Source organism: Ipomoea nil, unplaced genomic scaffold (genome assembly GCF_001879475.1).
Source record: "Ipomoea nil cultivar Tokyo-kokei standard unplaced genomic scaffold, Asagao_1.1 scaffold0193, whole genome shotgun sequence".
In the NCBI taxonomy this organism is placed as follows: domain Eukaryota; kingdom Viridiplantae; phylum Streptophyta; class Magnoliopsida; order Solanales; family Convolvulaceae; genus Ipomoea; species Ipomoea nil.
In genome coordinates this window covers 1,798,238-1,817,378 of record NW_017616621.1, presented here as the reverse complement: position 1 = coordinate 1,817,378, position 19,141 = coordinate 1,798,238, and the positions used below count along the sequence as shown (strand labels likewise).

General features: G+C 36.5%; 1 long non-coding RNA gene across 1 annotated transcript; it reads right to left on the bottom strand.

The window, feature by feature from the left end:
• Window positions 1-3,828: 3,828 nt before the first annotated feature.
• LOC109189020 lies at window positions 3,829-5,183 on the bottom strand. Its single transcript, XR_002055529.1, has 3 exons — window positions 4,681-5,183; window positions 4,446-4,558; window positions 3,829-4,335 (listed from the first exon to the last, which is right to left on the bottom strand). It is a non-coding gene; the product is annotated as an uncharacterized LOC109189020 (long non-coding RNA).
• Between the last annotated feature and the right edge of the window lie 13,958 nt (window positions 5,184-19,141).

Sequence of the window (19,141 nt, the reverse complement as noted above, 5' to 3'; positions counted from 1 at the left end):
AATCAAATTTGGTCCATAATAAGGTCGACCGCAATGAACATGGAATCAACCAAAATCATATTTGGTCCTAAGGTTTTGGTTGTTAATCTGCTCTGCTCTGCTATAATCCACCAAATTAAAAGATTTTGGCTTCGAGCTGTAGTATTGATTAGAAATCGTGTGGGCTCTGCCGGCGCAGGTTCGATGCCTTTTTACTCCGGCGTGTATACCAAAAATGAATAAAGAACATCCAATCCAACAGCTAAGCTCTCTCTCTCTCTCTCTCTATTCGTGACGGGAAAAACACTTAAAGAGAAGAAGACTCAATGGATAAGAAATAAAAGAGAAGGAAAATACCAAAATACCCTCATTTGTTTATCATTTAAAATTTTCCGGTGAGTTTTAACCGGCAATTTCGCCGGAGTGATCAAAATTGATAAAAATTACATAGTCAAGGTACTAAATTAAAACTTTTGAAAGTCGTGGACTGCAATTAACAAAACCTCTATAGTCATAGGACCAAAATTGAAATTTACTCTATATATATATATATATAATTTTATTTCTTATATGTCATGTTAGCTTACAAAGTAATTTTGTTTTTCAAGTTCAAACTCTTAGTTAATTATTTTTAAATCATATGTTGTTATATATACATGTTACAATTGCCTTATTTATTTATTTATTTTAATTTTGAAGTTATAAAACACATAAACGTATGTTAAGGTATTAAAGTACAAAAAAAAAAACATTATAATATAAAAGATAACCCCTAAACCAAACATGTTTATATTACATACCCCAGTTTTAACCAAGCACATGAATCTAACATTCACAGTAATCAAGCATTTCCTAAGATAATCTAACATTTCGTGAACCAAACGCTCCATCAGAGTAAAATTAAAAAGTCATGACCATTGTTTCAATTGTTTCTTATACACAGGAAATTAAACAAAGTCCTAATTTTCTTATTCTAATATATAGCTTTAATTTCACCATCAATGTTAATCGTTCACACACGGAAAAGTTTAAAATGGCTTAAAATTGGAAAAGATTCACAGCACATTTGGTTCACGGAATGAATTTTGAGGTAATAGGAATGTTATTCCATAAGGAATGGAATATGCAAGGAATGGAATAGGAATTGTATTCTATTGTTTGGTTCGGGAAAGGAATAGACTTTAGGAATTATATTACAGTGTTTGGTTGATTTAAGGAATAGAAATGAAATATGTTTTAAAAGACATAAATACTCCTATAAAAATATGTGATGGTGGCGATGGTGGTGGTGGTGGCGGCGGTGGTGGTGGTAGTGGTGGTGGCGGCGGTGGTAGTGGTGGTGGTGGCGATGGTGGTGGCGGTGGTGGTGATGGTGGTGGTGGTGGTAGTGGTGCTGGGGTGGTAGTGGTGCTGGGGTGGTAGTGGTGGTGGTGGCGGTGGCAGTGGTGAGGGTGACGGTGGTGGTGGTGACGGTGACGGTTGTGGCAGTGGTGGTGGGGGCGACGACGGTTGTGGCAGTGGTGGTGGCGACGGCGGCGGCGATGGTGGTGGCTGTGGTGGTGATGGTGGCGGTGGCGGTAGTTGTGCTGGGGTGGTAGTGGTGGTGGTGGCGGTGACAGTGGTGGGGGCGGTGACGGTTGTGGCGACTGAGCAAGAAAATTGGGAAATAAAGCAAAACCATTATTTTCTTACACAGAATCTGCCTTCATGTTCTGCGAGTATATAACCTTTATTTTTATAGAGGTCAAGCGGTGCAATCGCATCTTCCTTACTTTTAACAATGTCAGATAGTTTAGAATCCAGTTGTAACCTATCCACAAGTTGAGCAGCTGCATTCTTGGGAAAGATCCCCTGCTTGTGCCTAAGACTCATACCAGAAAAACTACCATCAGAGAGTTGGTATCCAAGCTCCAAGAAATAAAATCTTCAATGTAGTTGAGGCAAACTATGCATATGATTACCCTTGGGCAAGTGCAGTTGAGTTTAAATGAAAAATAACTTACTTACCTCATATGCTGGCTTCAAACATAAAGCCGGAAAGACAGGAAAAAGTGGCTCCTCATTGTTCACCTCCTCAACAGAAGGAACTAAGTGTTGGAATTTTTAGCTAAAAATAGCTTTTTGAGTGATTATTTTGTGGTACAGATATATGTGGGGTCCACTTCCGATTTGGGTTGGGTCAAAGTGGATTCGGGTTCTTCGTAGTGAGACAAAGAATTTGATATAATGTACGCTCAAAATGGGTAATATGTGAATGAGAAATTGATTCTCAAAGTGAACCTATTTGAGAGATGTCGACAACTTAAACCTATTGTTTAGTGGCTAATTAAAATTAGCACTAATCTTGGTGCTAATTACTTAGCATTCACGAAGGAATGCTTTTAATTTAGCATTGGAAAAGGTTAAGTTGCAACATAGTAATTAAACTTTTGAAAGCTTGATTAGTGAATTGGGAAAATGAACTTTCGTGCTATGCTTTGTGCATGGACAAAAGTTGTGCATGAATTGAGCATAAGCTTTGGATTCCAAAGTAGCTCATTTCATGTTGTGGATTCGGTGTGCACGAATCAAATGTTATATGCATTGATTCGTGCTGCACCGTTTCGGTGCTTGCGGACCACTCGGGTGTGGTTTCCGGTCCCAATTCGTTAAACCTTCGGGTTTGTACGGACTTCTCAGCTCGGTCACTCAGATATTTTGAAACGGGTCGTTATGGTTGGTACGAATTAATCGTGTATTAAGTTCATGACCGTTGATATTATTTTGATAATAAGTATGACCGTTTCAAACGTTTTAATTCAATTTTTAAATTGGATTAATGGTGGTGTATGTGCCATGAATATGTTATTTATTCATATTTCCCCTACAAATAGCTATGGTGGTGACAGAATGTTAACACACAACATTCAAGATTGAAACTCTCAAAACCTTTGCATTTTCTCTCTACTCTCATCTCATGTTTTGAAAAGAAATTCTGCCAACATCTTCCATAAAACATCGGAGTGCTCAACTTGTGTTCTAGTTCGCCGGACTTTGGGTTGGAGTGCTCGAACGCCAAAGTTGTAGTCCGTTTTATCCTGGGAGACTGACGCCACAACGATCCTAGCACCCTCGGGAGGTGGCGAATCGGTTTTAAGGAGAGTGTGTGTACACACGACTCGGGCTTCATCTGCTTCTTCTTGTTTCTTCGCGTTGGGTTAAACCTCAGGTTAGAAACCCGTCTCTTGTTTATTCTTGTTCTTGGTTTCGGACCAAGTGGTAGGATTAATCTCGGATAGATTAAATCCTTGTACTAGTTTCGTACTAGTTGTGGCGGAATTAATTTCGTGGAAATTAAGTCCCGTATACTAATTTCGTACTAGTTGTTGTGGGATTATTTTGATAAAATAAATCCCTATTTGGTAATATATATATACGCGGCATATATATGTAATTTTGGCTTCGTACCAAAATTGGTTGGAATTAATTTTTCTATAAATTAAATTCCATTTTTTGAGACAAATATATATTTTATATATATTTTTGTGTATCGATTTATTCACCATTTCCAACACTAAGCCACTAAGCAGTTATTCACTAAAAACTAAACCTGTAAGACCACATAAAAGTACTAATAAGCGATCCTCCTTGAGAGAACTTAACCGTATTGAAAGCAACAAATCAAGGGAACACTTTAACAATATAAACGGAACCACCCACACCACCGTAAAATCAGTCTCCTTGAGAGAACTTAACCGTATTGAAAGCAACAAATCAAGGGAACACTTTAACAATATAAACGGAACCACCCACACCACCGTAAAATCAGTTGAAAGTCAATACAAAACTACAATGTCATTTGCTAGATTTGTATGCAGGAATTTTTCTGCAGCATGTTACTAATGGACGATACAATATCAAACACATTAAAAGTAAAAGAAAAAAGATTTTAATTGCACAGTAAGGATTTAAAGTCCTTAGCTGAATGGACTGATATGATTTCAGATTACAGAACATGTGAATCCAAGTTATCACGCCAAAAGAAGCAAGAGCAAGAGGCGCAGAAGAACTTGTGTAGTTGGCAAGTGCTATTTCGAGCATAATTCCAATGCCCTAGCTCACCATACCCTGTGCTTCACCCTTAGCAATTACTTGCCATTAGAGAAACCTTAGAAAAAGCAAGTTCACACAACTACCTTATATCTCAGAACTACAAGAAATGTGGAAAATAATCAACTGAAATAGAATCTTTAGAAAGGTATTGTAGACCAGATAAATTGCTTTAAAAATCAAAAGATAGTAACCAAGCAGAGGATTCACCTTAGCAAAATTTCTTTGAGCAGCAAAGCCAGCATAAAAACAGTTCCTCGTAGCAGCCTATCACAAGAAAGATATCAGAGTGCATTATTGAACAAAACTTGCACCAGGCATTCATTTTCCCCCATTCAACAAACAGTACCAGAATGCAGAATCATCATCAACATTACCATAAAGTACTATACTCAAGTTTGTGCACCATAATTTTCAAAAACAGAACTCCCATTTCAAGTTTTATGGAAAGCGGGACTGCGGGAGAACATTAGAAGTCTTGAGCTTTATACTGTTATGCATTCAATAAATCAGATAATATGTCAGTTTAATATATGAATGAGTTACTATTTACTAATAAATCAGTTTGATAACTGCTTACTATATACAAGCACCATATGTAACCAAACTTACTCGGCAGTACAATGTCTCATTTCTGTCATGAAGTCGGTTTAAGATCCTCCATTTCGCAAGTCCTTTACCAGTCAAATAACCTATAGTCTTGGCCAATCCATCCCTGTTCACTGCAGCACTAAGGGGATCAAGACTGCGTTTTATAACTTCTTCAGGAGTGATCATTACCCGTTTACACAATGCATCTTCTAGAGCCACAGGGTCACACCTAAATGAAGAAAGAATTGGAGACATACCAATTCTGGAATGTAGAAATTATATGGTGTTGAACAAGCTCACAGCCAAAAAAATAGCAGCAATGTTCCTATTTTATCTAGGGTATAATGATGCAAAATGAGCCACAGAGAGCAAGACTAAAGCTGTACAAGGACACACTACACTTGCAAGGGAAGAGAACTAAATCCAGAAAACAATTTAGGCCCTCAACAAACCTTCTCAAATATCGTTTTTATAGTTTAATCAACACAGAGAATATGATGGAACACATTAAATAGAAGAATCAAGCTTGAGAAATTACTTTTCTTGCTTACCAGCATGATGCCTAACACCAGTAGCATCATACATTACCTTAACAAAAGAATATTGTTGGAATTCAACAAATTGGATCAAAGTTTTCACGCGTGGTAGATCAATAAAAGAGGTTAAAAATTGAATAAGATGTTATCTAAAAGGTCATGTATAATTTCAATGTATGCAATAATAGTGTAAACCTTTAACAAAACCAAGCATAGAGGCAAGGAATCATTGATGTTTTACTTAGCAATGAAAACAATTGTAAAAATTTACTACAATTCAGGAGCAAAAAAGATGCAAGGAAGCATACAAGGAAGAAAATATATATAGCTTAGAAAGCAGATACAATACATGCCAAAACCACTGCAATAACAAGTGCTGATCCAACAGCTCCATCTTGAAATCCAATTACTGCTGCTGAATGTGAAGATAGCATTCAACCTGAGCTAAGAATCTTTCCAGAATCCCATCTCTTCTCCTTAAACCTGCTAACTCAAACTGCACACATTCAAATTACGATCAAACAAAGAAGAAATTAAAGGAAAAATGCTTTATAATAGCATTAACAGGATTCAGCAAGGTTTGTTCCTTGGCTCTTTCTCTTGCAACTAAACACTAATTACACGGCAATGGTGAAGGTTAGAGGCAAAAAGATAAGGCAAGGGCTTGCCAGGCGGTAAAAACCTTGAGAAACTGGGCGAGAGCGCAAGAGAGGAGAGCGGTGACTTACCTGAACAACCGGCGGCGACCTTTGAAGCAGAACAGCCGGCGGCGACCTTTGAAGCAGAACAGCCGGCGGCGATCTTTGAAGAAGAACGATGGCGACCTTTGAGGAAGAAAGACCGGCGCCCTTTGAGGCAACGAATGGCGAGCGGCGGAGGGGGAAGACGATGGAGGGCGGCGGCAGGACGGGAAGACGACGGTGTTTGTTGGATGGAGAAGGCAGTGGCTGTGGGGGGAAGACGAGGGCTGGGTGATTTTATTCCAAAAAAACCCTAAAAATCGATCCGCTTTGAGGTCTGCGTCCGAAGTGATATAACTTTGGACGCCGATTCTTTTTCTAAAAAAGGCGCGCGTTAATAGGCGTCCAAAGTGATATAACTTTGGACGCCATTATTTTATTATTATTATTATAATTATTATTATTAAAAATTAATTATATAGTGGCATTTTAATTACGAAAACGCCATCGTCTCCCACATTACGCGTTCAAAGTTGAAACTTTGGACGCGAATTATTCGATTTTATTGATATTTTTTGTACTAGTGGTCCATCTTCATATGTAGTTGATCAAAATAAAGTTGTCAACTTGATCTAAAATGTTTGGCAATAGTCTTTTCACCTTTTGTCAGATGATTTGGATATTTTACCCGTTGCCGTCTCTTGAAAATTGTAGCCTCCAAAATTTGAATAAGTTCGGCGCGGCAAGCTTGACATTTCTTGTCTTTCATAAATGTTCTGACATATCAAGTTGATCAAATAATTCATCTACTGATTTTTGCTTGGTATGAAAATATACCTCCGTGAATCAGCCGTCTTCGAGCGTCTCCGGTTCCATCGAAAATATTGTTGTTCAGATGAAAATATATCAGTTATTTTCTCCTTCATAATCCATGTAGAATGATATATTGGAACCTCTGTAAAAACTTCATAGTTTGTGCATGGTGAGATGTTCTGTTTCGATTTTGTGCTTGGTCCACCTTACTTGGTGTGTTTCTTCATTTGTGCATGACTTTTATGAGACTAGTGATTCAACTTGGTTAGTCTCCATTTTTACTTAGTCTCCACCTTGCATAGTCTCCAACTTCGTTAGTCTCCCAAACTAGCTAATCTTCATCTTAGTTAGTCTCCCAAGCTAGCTAGTCTCCTTCTTGGGTTAGTCTTCCAAGACCTTGCATAGTCTCCAACTTGGTTAGTCTCCCAAGCTAGCTAGTCTTCATCTTGGTTAGTCTCCCAAGCTAGCTAGTCTCCTAGCTAGTCTCCTTCTTGGGTTAGTCTCCCATACGGTGGTACCAGTCTTCATCTTGGTTAGTCTCCCAAGCTAGTTAGTCTCCCATACGGTGTTCCTTAGTCTCCCATACGGTGGTACCTAGTCTCCCAAGTAAGAAAAAAATATGCTTCACATAAGATTATTCAAACTTACAATCATTTGGAAGAGCTTGCACGCGTATCATCCAACTCTTCTAGCATGGTTCTTGGTGATTTATCCGCATCATAATTGTGTTAAGCTATAATCCCGCTTAACTTCTTCAAATAAAATATGATCTTCAAGACTTGTACGTGTGTTGCATGATATGGGTGCACCATACTCTGTAGACTCAAAACTGACTCAAATAAAATAAAATTGGGGACTACTTGATTTTTCAAAAATACATTCGGCTCATCAAAATTTACAATTTATTCCTAACAATATCCATCATCAATCCCCCACTCTCTGAGTTGTGAGAAGTCAACAACGAGATAGAGTAAATGCCCGGCACAATCGAATCTGCTCTGGGCTCCATGCTTGAATGAATGCTTCATAGTTAACATGAACGAAAATATTTTGCTTATTAAAACAGAGATTTTTGCACTTTTAGTCCCACGACTATAGTGGCACTGGCAGAATTGATCCATGACTTTTGAACCTTGCAATTTTAGTCCACGACTATTGATTTTTTTGCAAAAATGGTCATTCTGGCCACTTTTCCGTCAAAATTTCACCGGAAAAAAAAATTCTCTATTTTTATCCGGGTTAAAATTGACATTTTACTTATCTAAAAAAATTAAAAGAAAATAATTGATATTTGACTACATACAATATTACTGGGCTACATACTACTGCCCCAGGCGACAGAGTACATGTACCACTCCAATGCTGCTGTCGGATAACCCAACTAGCCCGGGGAACGCCACAGCCGCTCCGCCGCTTACTGACAACCCTGCCTGCTCCAGGAACTCCGCCGTCTGGGGCAGTAGTATGTAGCCTAGTAATATTGTATGTAGTCAAATATTAATTTTTTTCTTTTAATTTTTTGAGATAAGTAAAATGTCAATTTTAACCCGGCTAAAAATGGAGAATTTTTTTTTTTTCGGTGAAATTTTGACGGAAAAGTGGCCGGAAGGACCATTGTTGCAAAAAAATTAATAGTCGTGGACTAAAATTGCAAGGTTCAAAAGTCGTGGATTAATTCTGCCAGTGCCACTATAGTCGTGGGACTAAAAGTGCAAAAAACTCTATTAAAACACCTTTTAAGCTTTCAGCCTTGTGATTTAATCTCTGATCTGAGTCCCCTCCGTTCAATAGCAGGCTGTCCGGACGACTCGGGATCGCTTATTAGATTTTTGCTCGCATAATTTTGTTTTATTTTTTTGTTCTTTTGTTTTTGTTTTTTTTTTTGTTCGTTTGTCGTGCATAGCCATTAGGTGGAAGTACTTATGCCTTAGACCCGTAGCTCTTCCGTTCGGCGATAGGTGAGGTTGGACCTAGTATCGCCCCTAGGGTATAACGGTTCCAGATCTAAGTCATTCGACTTTGGACCCAAAAGTTCTTCTGTTCAGCGATAGGCGAGGTCGAGCCTCGTATTGCCCCTAGCGTATAGCGATTTTAGGTCGTCGAATTCATTCGACTTTGGACCCAAAAGCTCTTCCATTCGACGATAGGCGAGGTCGGACCTCGTATCGCCCCTAGAGTTTAGGGGTTTCCGATTGAATTCTTTCGACTTTGGACCCAAAAGCTCTTCCGTTGGGTAGTTAGCAAGGTCAGACCCTGTACAGAGCCTTAGGGAATAGCGTTTTCTTAATCAAGCCGCGGGCTTGGAAAAGAAAAGGCCCTTTCGTCAGGTAGCTAGCGGGACCAGATCCCGTGTCGACCCTTATGGAATATTTAGCTTTTTCTTAACCAACTTGCGGGCTTGGCCAACAAAACGCCCTTCCGTCGGGTAGCTTGCGAGTACGAATCCTGTGCTGGCCCTTAGGGGATGCATTAAGCGAGCAATATATATGATTTGAATTGGCACGTGGACCATGGCTTGGACGACGCAGTTCGCAATGATCCGGGGATCGTTGGTCCGAAGTACTTGGTCCCAACCCCTCTTCCCCATCGGATGGGTAAAAGTTGCCGAACTGAAACTAATTTTAAAATTAAAAAAATACTTGAATATAATAATGGATCATTGGACTGGCGTACATGTAATAAGTCAATAACAGGCTCTTCCATTAGGTAGTGAGTAGGGATGGGCCTCGTATCACTGCTAAGGAATGCCAAGGTCAGGTACGGCGCGCATGACCGCGACCATAGATTGATTATTTTGCCTAGCGCTAGGAGAGGTCAGACCTCAGAACGCCAGTAGATAGGGAGAACATATGCCATTGCTTGGGGCCGAACCCCTGGAAAAATAACTAAAATAAAATGCTTTGAGTTTCCAAAATGGATCTTCGGGCACCCCCTAATTTGAGTGACAACTCCATGATTGTTTTTTGAGGTGGGCTTCCTCAACATCCAATGTCTCACTCTTGATAACTAGAAAAATATATATTACCAGCTCCGAATCTCCAATATAATAAATAATATCATTGGAGTTCCCCACATGACATAGCAGTCCATCAATTAACATAATTGTATTATTCAACAAACTTAGATAACATTATATATACATACCCATATGTTGGAAATGCATGCATGCATACGTATATGTTCCATCTTTATCTCCTCTGTTTCTGGCATGAAAAACATTCCTTCACGATCAATTTATGGAGCATCAAATGAGCTATGAATTACGAGTAGCTCACAATGAATGACTTGTGAATGGACAAATGACATCATTAGATCAATTGTGTGGCCCTTGGTATATCAGAACCTCCCAGATTGACAAACTAAGGCTTGAATGTTGTTTGTCGCGTTGGAAAATTTGCTTGTATTCTGTAATACATTTGAGATACAATAAAATTATAGAAGAAAATGAGGGAACAAAAACTGGATCGTTTGATATCTTCAGCCGTGTAATCACTTTCCTATAAGTTTTAAATCTTATAGCTAGGATACAAGAAAATGAGTGAAATTCTCAAGTTGCTTTGTTTGAGAATTTCCTGTAAAATTGTAAGACTGTGACAAATCTTCCAGTCCTGCAAGTTGATTGCATCTGTCAATTGCCTACATCTTTCATATTCTCTCCAAAATATTTATATGGAATATTTTTTACTGTTAAGGAGAGATTACTGGGAAGTTACAGAACTTTAAAACTCCAACTTTCACAAGATATATCTTAAATGATATAGCAGTCATGGAAAAATATAATTACATGAACTATGTACAACATATACACTTTCATGAGATATGTACCTTCATAGATTTATACACTGCATGTGAAATTATTAAGTAAAATATATATATATATATATATAGAGAGAGAGAGAGAGAAAGGGGATCCGGATCAGGTGAGGACGTGAGTACTAATTTTGTGCGGTTTGTTTGTTTGTTTGTTTGTTTTTTTTTTTTTATTTGGATGGCCCAGATTTGAGTTCCTGAGATGACATGGATTGATCTTTTTTGTTAAAGTGAGGTAGTAATGTCTTTTTTTATTTTTTTTTTTAAGTGTAAACGCATGCGTAATCTTTGGCCAAATTGGTTTCCTATTTTCTTGGATCATCACCGTTGCAATTTGGAGTCGCGATTTCTTCATCATTGACTGAGTGTTCGCCCATGCAAACTAATCAGTATTTTTTATTTTTTTTTGCTCGTTCTTTTGAGTATAATATTGTCTATATTTGGATTGTGGTGTATATGTACAAATGCCTGCGTAGTACGATTGTGCATTCGTGTGTGCTGATTGTGCAACCTAGTGCTGTAATTTGTGGACTATAGGCTAGAGAGCTGTGCATTATAGCACATAGTTCAGTGCATCGTAGGACATTGGGATGTCCATTGTATGATTTTTTGGCAGGATTTGAATGCACAACAATAAAGTTATCGATGCACAACACTCAGTATAGGAATGCACCACATTTTGTATAGGAATGCACATATTTTAATAAGACTGATTTACCCTAAATTTATATATTTTAATATTTTAAAGGGATTTGTTTCCTTAATCCGTGTGATTTGTTCCGATCCTTTTAATATCAACCATACATCATTTTGATTTAATGGTCTAGATTAGTCCTCACGTCCTCATCTAAGATTACGTCCCCACCTGATCCGAACACTATATATATCTACTATCTATCTACTATACTAATAAGAGTGCAAGAGAGTTAGGCCTATAATGGGTAGAAAAAATGGCGGTCAAATTTTTTAATCAAATGAATGGCTCAGATTGATCAGATTTTAATTTTTCCTTAAGATTTCCTAATTTATCCTTAATGAATGTGATTTTCCGTTAACTTTTCCGTTAAATATTATCTTTTTTGTTAATTTCTGTTAGTTCACCGTTAACTTACTCATTGATTTTAATAAGAATTTAAAGGTCTTAGGTTCGAACCTTATCCCAATCAAAGTTGGCATAATTAGTACTCTATTTTACTCTTATTAAATTAATTAAAAATAATAATTTAGTAGCTACAACAAAAAATAATACATATCATTTTTTAATTTAGAATTATGTGTCTACAATGCCTTTATTCAAAAAAAATTTATTCATTATCAATAAATTAAATAATTTCATTAGTTATATTGTATTTATTTTTCTCCAATATAAAAATTCTTTATATTCAAATTAATCAATTGATTATATTTGCTACATTGTCCCTACAATGTCTTTATTAAAAAAATAATTCATTATTAATAAATTAATTAAGAGAAATAATTTTATTAGTTATATTGTCTTTATATTTTTGTGCACTATTTTTTAAAATTAAATATCAAAGTTATAATACAAAATAATGCTACATATATTTATTTACCAAGTATTTTATTAATACCATGAAAAAATTAAAAAAAATATATAATTAATAAAGCTAATCATATTAATTACTTGAAGGATTTGTTGACAAAGAGACTATTCAAATCACACAACAAATTGAAGTGAGAACAACTTCGCAATATCCTTGTTTGACAATCAGCAGTTAGCGGTTAGCGTTAGCGGATTATATTAGCGAATTTGACCATCAAATTATATCAATGGTTGGTAAAAAGATATTTGACAAATTTACTTGTTTAGATTAACATGTAAAATGACCTAAGGGTATGATGATATGTAAAATGACCTAATAATTGTTTTAAAAAATAAAAAAATAAAAAATATAATTAAGTCAATCATATTAACTAGTTGGGAGATTTATTGACAAAAAGAGTATTCAAATCACACAACAAATTGAAGTGTGAAACTATCTCGCAATGTCGTTGTTTGGCAATCAGTAGTTAGCTCTTCAATATTAGTATATATGGAATATTTAATAATTTATGCCTTAAGTTTTATTTTCTCTCCCTTATGTCCTGTATTTGGTTTCAACCAGGGTTGCAAAAATCCTGCCTAGGCACCGAGTAATTGGCGCATAGGCGCTAGGCGCCCCTAGGCCGTAGCGATTTCCCCCCTAGGCTCCCGCCTAGGAGACCGGCCGCCTAGGCGCCCGCCTAGCGCCTAATTCGGCCGCCTAGTGCCTAACTCGGCCGGTTACGCCGAGTTAACTCGTCACTTTCTGTCGAGTTAGCCGAGTTAACCCGGCCGACTCGACCCTACTAATTTTTTTCATTTATACATATATATATATATATATATATATATATATATATATATATATATATATATATATGTGTGTGTGTGTGTGTGTGTGTGTGTGTGTGTGTGTGTGTGTGTGTGTGTGTGTGTGTGTGTGTGTGTGTGTGTGTGTGTGTGAGATATGACATATATGCACCTACACACGTGCACTGTTTTTCATTTTTTCAGTTAGCCGCCTAGGCCGCTTAGGCCCCGCCTAGGCCGTCTAGGCGCTAGGCGCTACTCTACCGCCCGACTAGCGCCTAGCGCCTATTGCAACCATGGTTTCAACCATACCTATACAATTATTTTATTGACAACTATAATCAATCTTGACTATATTATCTTGCATTTGTAAACTTAGAATTGCCTATTTAAATACACAAATTTAACATTCAATTATCTATGCATGAACAATTCCAATATAATCTTGCATTGATATCCTTTAAAATACTTATTTAAAAAAATATTGGGCATTATCTCAATCGCGCAATGCGCGTAAAAAACTAGTATATATATATATAGTGTAAGGTTCCCTCTACCAAATAAAATAGTGTAAGGTTCCCGTGCGGTTGATTAATGTGCGTGAGGTTTGTACTCAATGTGCGTGAGTATTGTGCTCAATGTGCCTGAGATTTGTACTTAATGTGCGTGGGTGTGTAATGTTAATGTACGTGAGTTTTGTACTTAAGGTGTGTGAGTCTTGTGCCTAAGATGCGTGAGTTGTGTGCTTAATGTGCGTGAGTGTGTTCTTCATCCACTGCTGTGAAAATTATGCGCATCTACTGCTGCATTTTTTTCTTGTTTTCTATTTCGAATTGGTGGAGGAATGAATTTTGTCTTGTTTTTAACATAAAATCAAAACAGCCATATGTGCGTTTACATATATTCATCCATTCACACACAATCAGAAAAGCTTCACCCACCTTCTCTTTCTGTTCTGCTTCCTTCTGAGCTCGTAATTTCGAACTCAAGTCACGCACATTAAGCACAAACTTTATGCAAATTAAACACAATACTCAGGCACATTAAGTACAAAACTTACGCATATTAACATTACACACTCATGCACATTAAGTACAAATCTCAGGCACATTAAGCACGCGACTCATGTTGGAAAAAATAGCTTAAAATGGCATATTAAGTGGCTATTTTGTGGTACAATTATCAGTGTGGTCCACTTCCGATTTGGGTCGGTTCAAAGTGGACTCGGGTTCTTCGTAGTGAGACGAAGAGATTGATATATTGTACGCTCAAAACGGATAATGGGTGAATGAGATATTGATTCTCAAAGTAGACCCATTTAAGTTAGAAAATGAAGGGAAAAAGTGAGCTTTTATCCCACATTGATTTGGGAAGAGGATTTGCCCCACTATTTATACATGAGCTCTTTTAAAGCTTATTGAATTGTATAGCATAGAGGTTCTCTTTCGCGCCCAGGGGGGGGGGGGGGGGGGGGGGGGAGTGCAAATTAAATCCCAGAATGAGATAAAAAAGGCTTGGATCAAGCCTAAATTGGCAGACCTTGCGAGCTAAGTTATGCCATCACAATTGTTTCATGTTCGGCCTGAAGCTCCTGATTGTGACTGTTGGGATTTAATTCCATTGTTATGGGATTAATTCTTTGAATTAATTTTAATTTTAATTTTTGAATAAAATCCATGTTAATGGTTGCTGCTACTGGAGTTGTAGGGATGCCCCTAAATGCCATAATAAAGGCTATTCACTCCTCATTCCTATATAAGGAGTTGAGCAGTAGCATTTTTTAAAACACACAAGAAAAATAAATTTTCTAGCCTCAAAATACTTCTGCTTCTACTCCTTTCTTGAAGCTGTGTTTTGCCTGTGCTCTTGTTCGCTGGGTTCGTTCGTTTGGGTGCTCAAACGTCGAACCGTTGTACATTTTATCCTGGGAAACCTAGGCCACAACACTCCTATCACTTTTGGGATGTGGCAAATAAGGTTTTAAGGAAAGAAAGGCACCTTGCCTAACTCGTACATTTCTTTCTTCCTTCTCCTTCTTTCTTGTTTTGGATTATGCTTTTAAGCAAAAATCCGTTCTCCATCTTTTGATATATTCGTTGGATTGGACTTATAATCTGAGGATTATTAGTTTCAATTTTGGTTGATATATATTGGTATATCTTTTTCGTAGATATACATGTATATATAGCCTTTGGGTCCGTTTTATATATATTTGCGTGTATATATATATTTCGGATAAATATCCAATAATATTTTATATACTTGTGTGTGTATATATAAATATTATTTTTGGGATATTAAATCGATTTTGGTTCATTATCACCAACAACTCACTCACATTAATCTACCTCACAACCGCACGGGAAGTCACAAATACACCTAATCCCTTCCCCTCTCTCTCTCTCTCTCTCTCTCTCTCTCTATATATATATATATATATATATATATATATATATATATATATATATATATATATAGGGACGGAGCCAGGAATTTTTCTCGGGAGGGCAAAGAAGTAAAGGCAACATAAATTTAAAAACATTCAAACACAAGGTTCAAATACAAAATATCTAATACGAATACAATTGTCAAAATATAAAATACATTATAACTTACATTACAAAGTTTATAAGGTCCACACTTGCCCCTTCCAAACCAAGCATGCTATAGACAGTTAGCCACTACGGCACTACCAATGAAAGATTAAGAGTATTGTATGCATCAAACAACCACTAAAGTTAAGCTAACTAGCTAGTAGCTAAGCATTCAGATTTAAACCAAAATCAGAAGCCAAATCACCACAGTAACCACTAAAGTTAAGCTAACTAGCTAAGCAGTCATATTTAGACCAAAATCAGAAGCGAAATCACCAGAGTCATAGACTACAAGGGCAAATAACAACAGAAAATTTTTCAAAAAAAAAAAAACAACAGAAAATGCTCACTTGTGAACCAGGACTCCTGTGCTCTAAGAGATGAGGTAATTGATCTCAATAATAAAATTAACTTTAGGGATTACTGGATTAGCCGATTAGGGAATAGGGAGCTAAGAATTAGGGATTAGGAAATACTTTAAACTGTATGATTTATGAATTAGGAATTAAGGATTAGGGATTAACCTGCGCATGCCGGACGCCGGTGTTCAATGGTCTGCCGGATGCCTCCGCCCGCCCTCGCCCGCTTGCCGGACGCCGGTGTTCTGTCGTTGCTGTGTGGTCGAGAGCAGAGAAGCGAGAGCTGTGAAGTGTGAATGGTGAACCTGCTGAGCTCTCTTTCTATTAGGTAAAATTAAAAAAAAAAAATTATATATATAATACAGCCCCAAAACGACGTTGTTTTGGGGTTGTATAATTTTTGGCAGGGGGTAGCTGCCCCCCTGCCCCCCTCTCCCTCTGTCCTTATATATATATATATATATATATATATATATATATATATATATATATATATACATTTATATATTTATATATTTATTTATTTATCCTACTCGATGCATCCAACAAATCATGTAAAGCCAACGAATGTATATATGTACATAACCCAACCGAGTCAACAAATATGTACATAATCCATCCGAGTTGCTGAATTGACCTTCGAATCGTTCCTCCGAAAGATCAGCATATTTCGAATGGTTAATTTTAACTTTTCGAAATCAACGTCTCGGAAATTAACCTCATGATTGTAATAAATTTTGATTTGCCAAATTATATTGATAATGTTAGAACCCCAATTTTATTTTTCCAGTGTTTAGTGGTGTCAAAAGACCAAAAGGAAAATTAAGAAATTTGTTCAAGGGAATTTTCGAAAAGAAGAATGAAATAAATTCGAAAGGAATCGTAATGAAGGTATTGGAGAAAATTCAAAGAAATAAACTGAAGAAAAAGAAGTACATGCAATGTTGAAGAAAGAATTTCGAAGAAAGAAGAGGAAGATGCATATGATATGGATATTCCCAAGAGTTATGAAACTGAAAGATCGAGGAACGATTACAGGCAAATTTAAAGAAAATTCAAAGATGTATATTGGAGTAGATGATGGCATTGAGGATATCTTAAAGATTAAGAAGTTACATAAAGAAAATAGTAGATCAAAGAAGAATAAAATAATAACCAATAATCCGTACAGGTAGGGACGGATCTACTTAAGGGGGGTAAGGGGGCCTTGGCCCCCATCCCCATCCCATTCATACACTTACCTTAATTTTTTTTAGTAAATATGTATATATATATTGATATAGTAGGGATAAAATACACTTTTAACCCCCCCACCCCCCACCCCCACCCCTCTATTTTTTTTAAACAATTATGTTTATATTAAATGAACTCAAAATATATATTAAAGTTCAAATTCATTAAATATATAAAAATAAATGAAATAATTAAAGTGACCATTTTTCTTTATTATCTAATTTTTTTTTTTTATTATCAAGATTTTAATAAAGAATGACATCAAGTATACATTTTAATTTAAAAAAATCTCCAAATTTGAGATATATGCTTTGGTTTGATTAGTTATATATGTTGATTAATTAATTAGTGATTTATTGTGTGTTTTAATTATTTATTTACATTTTTTTTGAAAGGAATTTAGTTACATTTTTAAGATGTACATTTGCTAGTTTAAATGATTTGTTTTGATTTTTGAAATTGACAAAAATTAATATTGATTATTTAATTTGTCTTGGTTTTTGTCTTTATCTCTCAATTTTTGAAATATTCAGTTAACCAGTAAAATGTATATAAGTTAATTATGAAAATTTTTTGTGACAAAATAGTTGACAAAACTTTTTATTTTATGTTATGTGACAATGTATATTTATAATTTAAATAAATGTTGTTGTTATTGTTATTATTATATTTTGTGTTATGTGAAAAAATTCTAAAGTTGTTAGGAACACTTGTATTATGATTTTGATGATACCAATGTAACCTAGAATGTAGACCCCTAACCTTCGTTATTTTTTATTCGCTGCTTTCGTTCTAGACGAAAGTTGCCATAACTCACGTTGTAATTCATGTTAAGCTAGACAAACACACGAAAACGAGTTATGTTTATTTGTTAGGGCTATCAAGACGAAAAGAGACACAAAGCATGAAGTCAGAAGCGTCAACAATGAAAGATCACCAAAGGTTATCAACCACCTCGTAGAGACAGTTATCATTATGACGATTCATCAAGACATTCATTCTCTTCAATAACAAGAAGAATGTCACTACTGTCTGAGTTGACTAACCATCCTAGGAACAAAAGGACCTCAACATGTGGGACACGCATACCAAGGAGCATTAAATGAAGTTGTACCATTCCTCTGAAGCTAAATGACAAAACCCTAAGGCTATCCATGCCCTCAACGGCTACATGGTACAAACCACATTAATGGAGCATTTAATGCAGCAAGCTCCCCGGTACTTACCCACTGGATAATAGGTTTGAAATTTCATCTCTCTCCAACGGATGAAATTTCTCTCACCTATATAAACCCACCTTCATCAACTTAGAAGGTGTTGGTTCTTTTCACTCGATAATACTATCAAGCAAAAGTTCTTAAACAATCTCAGTTCTCACCAAGCTTTTGTGAACCAGTGTCAAGGCGTGAAGATATTTGAAGAAGCTCATTAATCCTCATCTTCCACCTTGAAGAAGTCTTGCATCTTATACGAAGCAATCATCCTTCATTCAGTCAAGACTTCACCACGTTGGAGAAATCAGAAATCATTTTCTACCAACCTCAACTCTGAAGAAGACGTTGATAGAGGCGGAGTAAACTCGCGGAGTTGAAAAACCTACAGGAAAGCTGTCCAGCTTAGTGATCAAGGAAGCTTTCGTGTATTTGTACTAACGAGTGATAGTGCAAACCTTCCATAAGTTGTGGAAGAAGAGTGGAGTAGGCAAAGTTGGCCGAACCACTATAAAAACTCTCGTCTCCTTATCTCTTTATTTTCGCGATTTACTTTCTGCATCATATCATCATTCGTGCCCAAACCGAAAGTTTCATTAAAACATCACACTGTGCAAAGCAATTAAAACGAACCTAATATTTCCGCTGCGCTGTAACACCGAAAGGTTGTTATTTGAAAAAATCCGAAAAGAGTCTATTCACCCCCCCCCCCCCCTCTAGACTCTCGTTATAACCCTACCGGGACCAACAAGTGGTATCAGAGCCAATACCTTGATCGGTAAAGACTTTGCATTTACTGCCTGGTAGATCCCTTATCAAAAGTTTTTGAAAATCTGCATATTTTCAGCTTTGCACATTTTTTTTTAAATAGAAAAGGATCATGCTAACCGCTC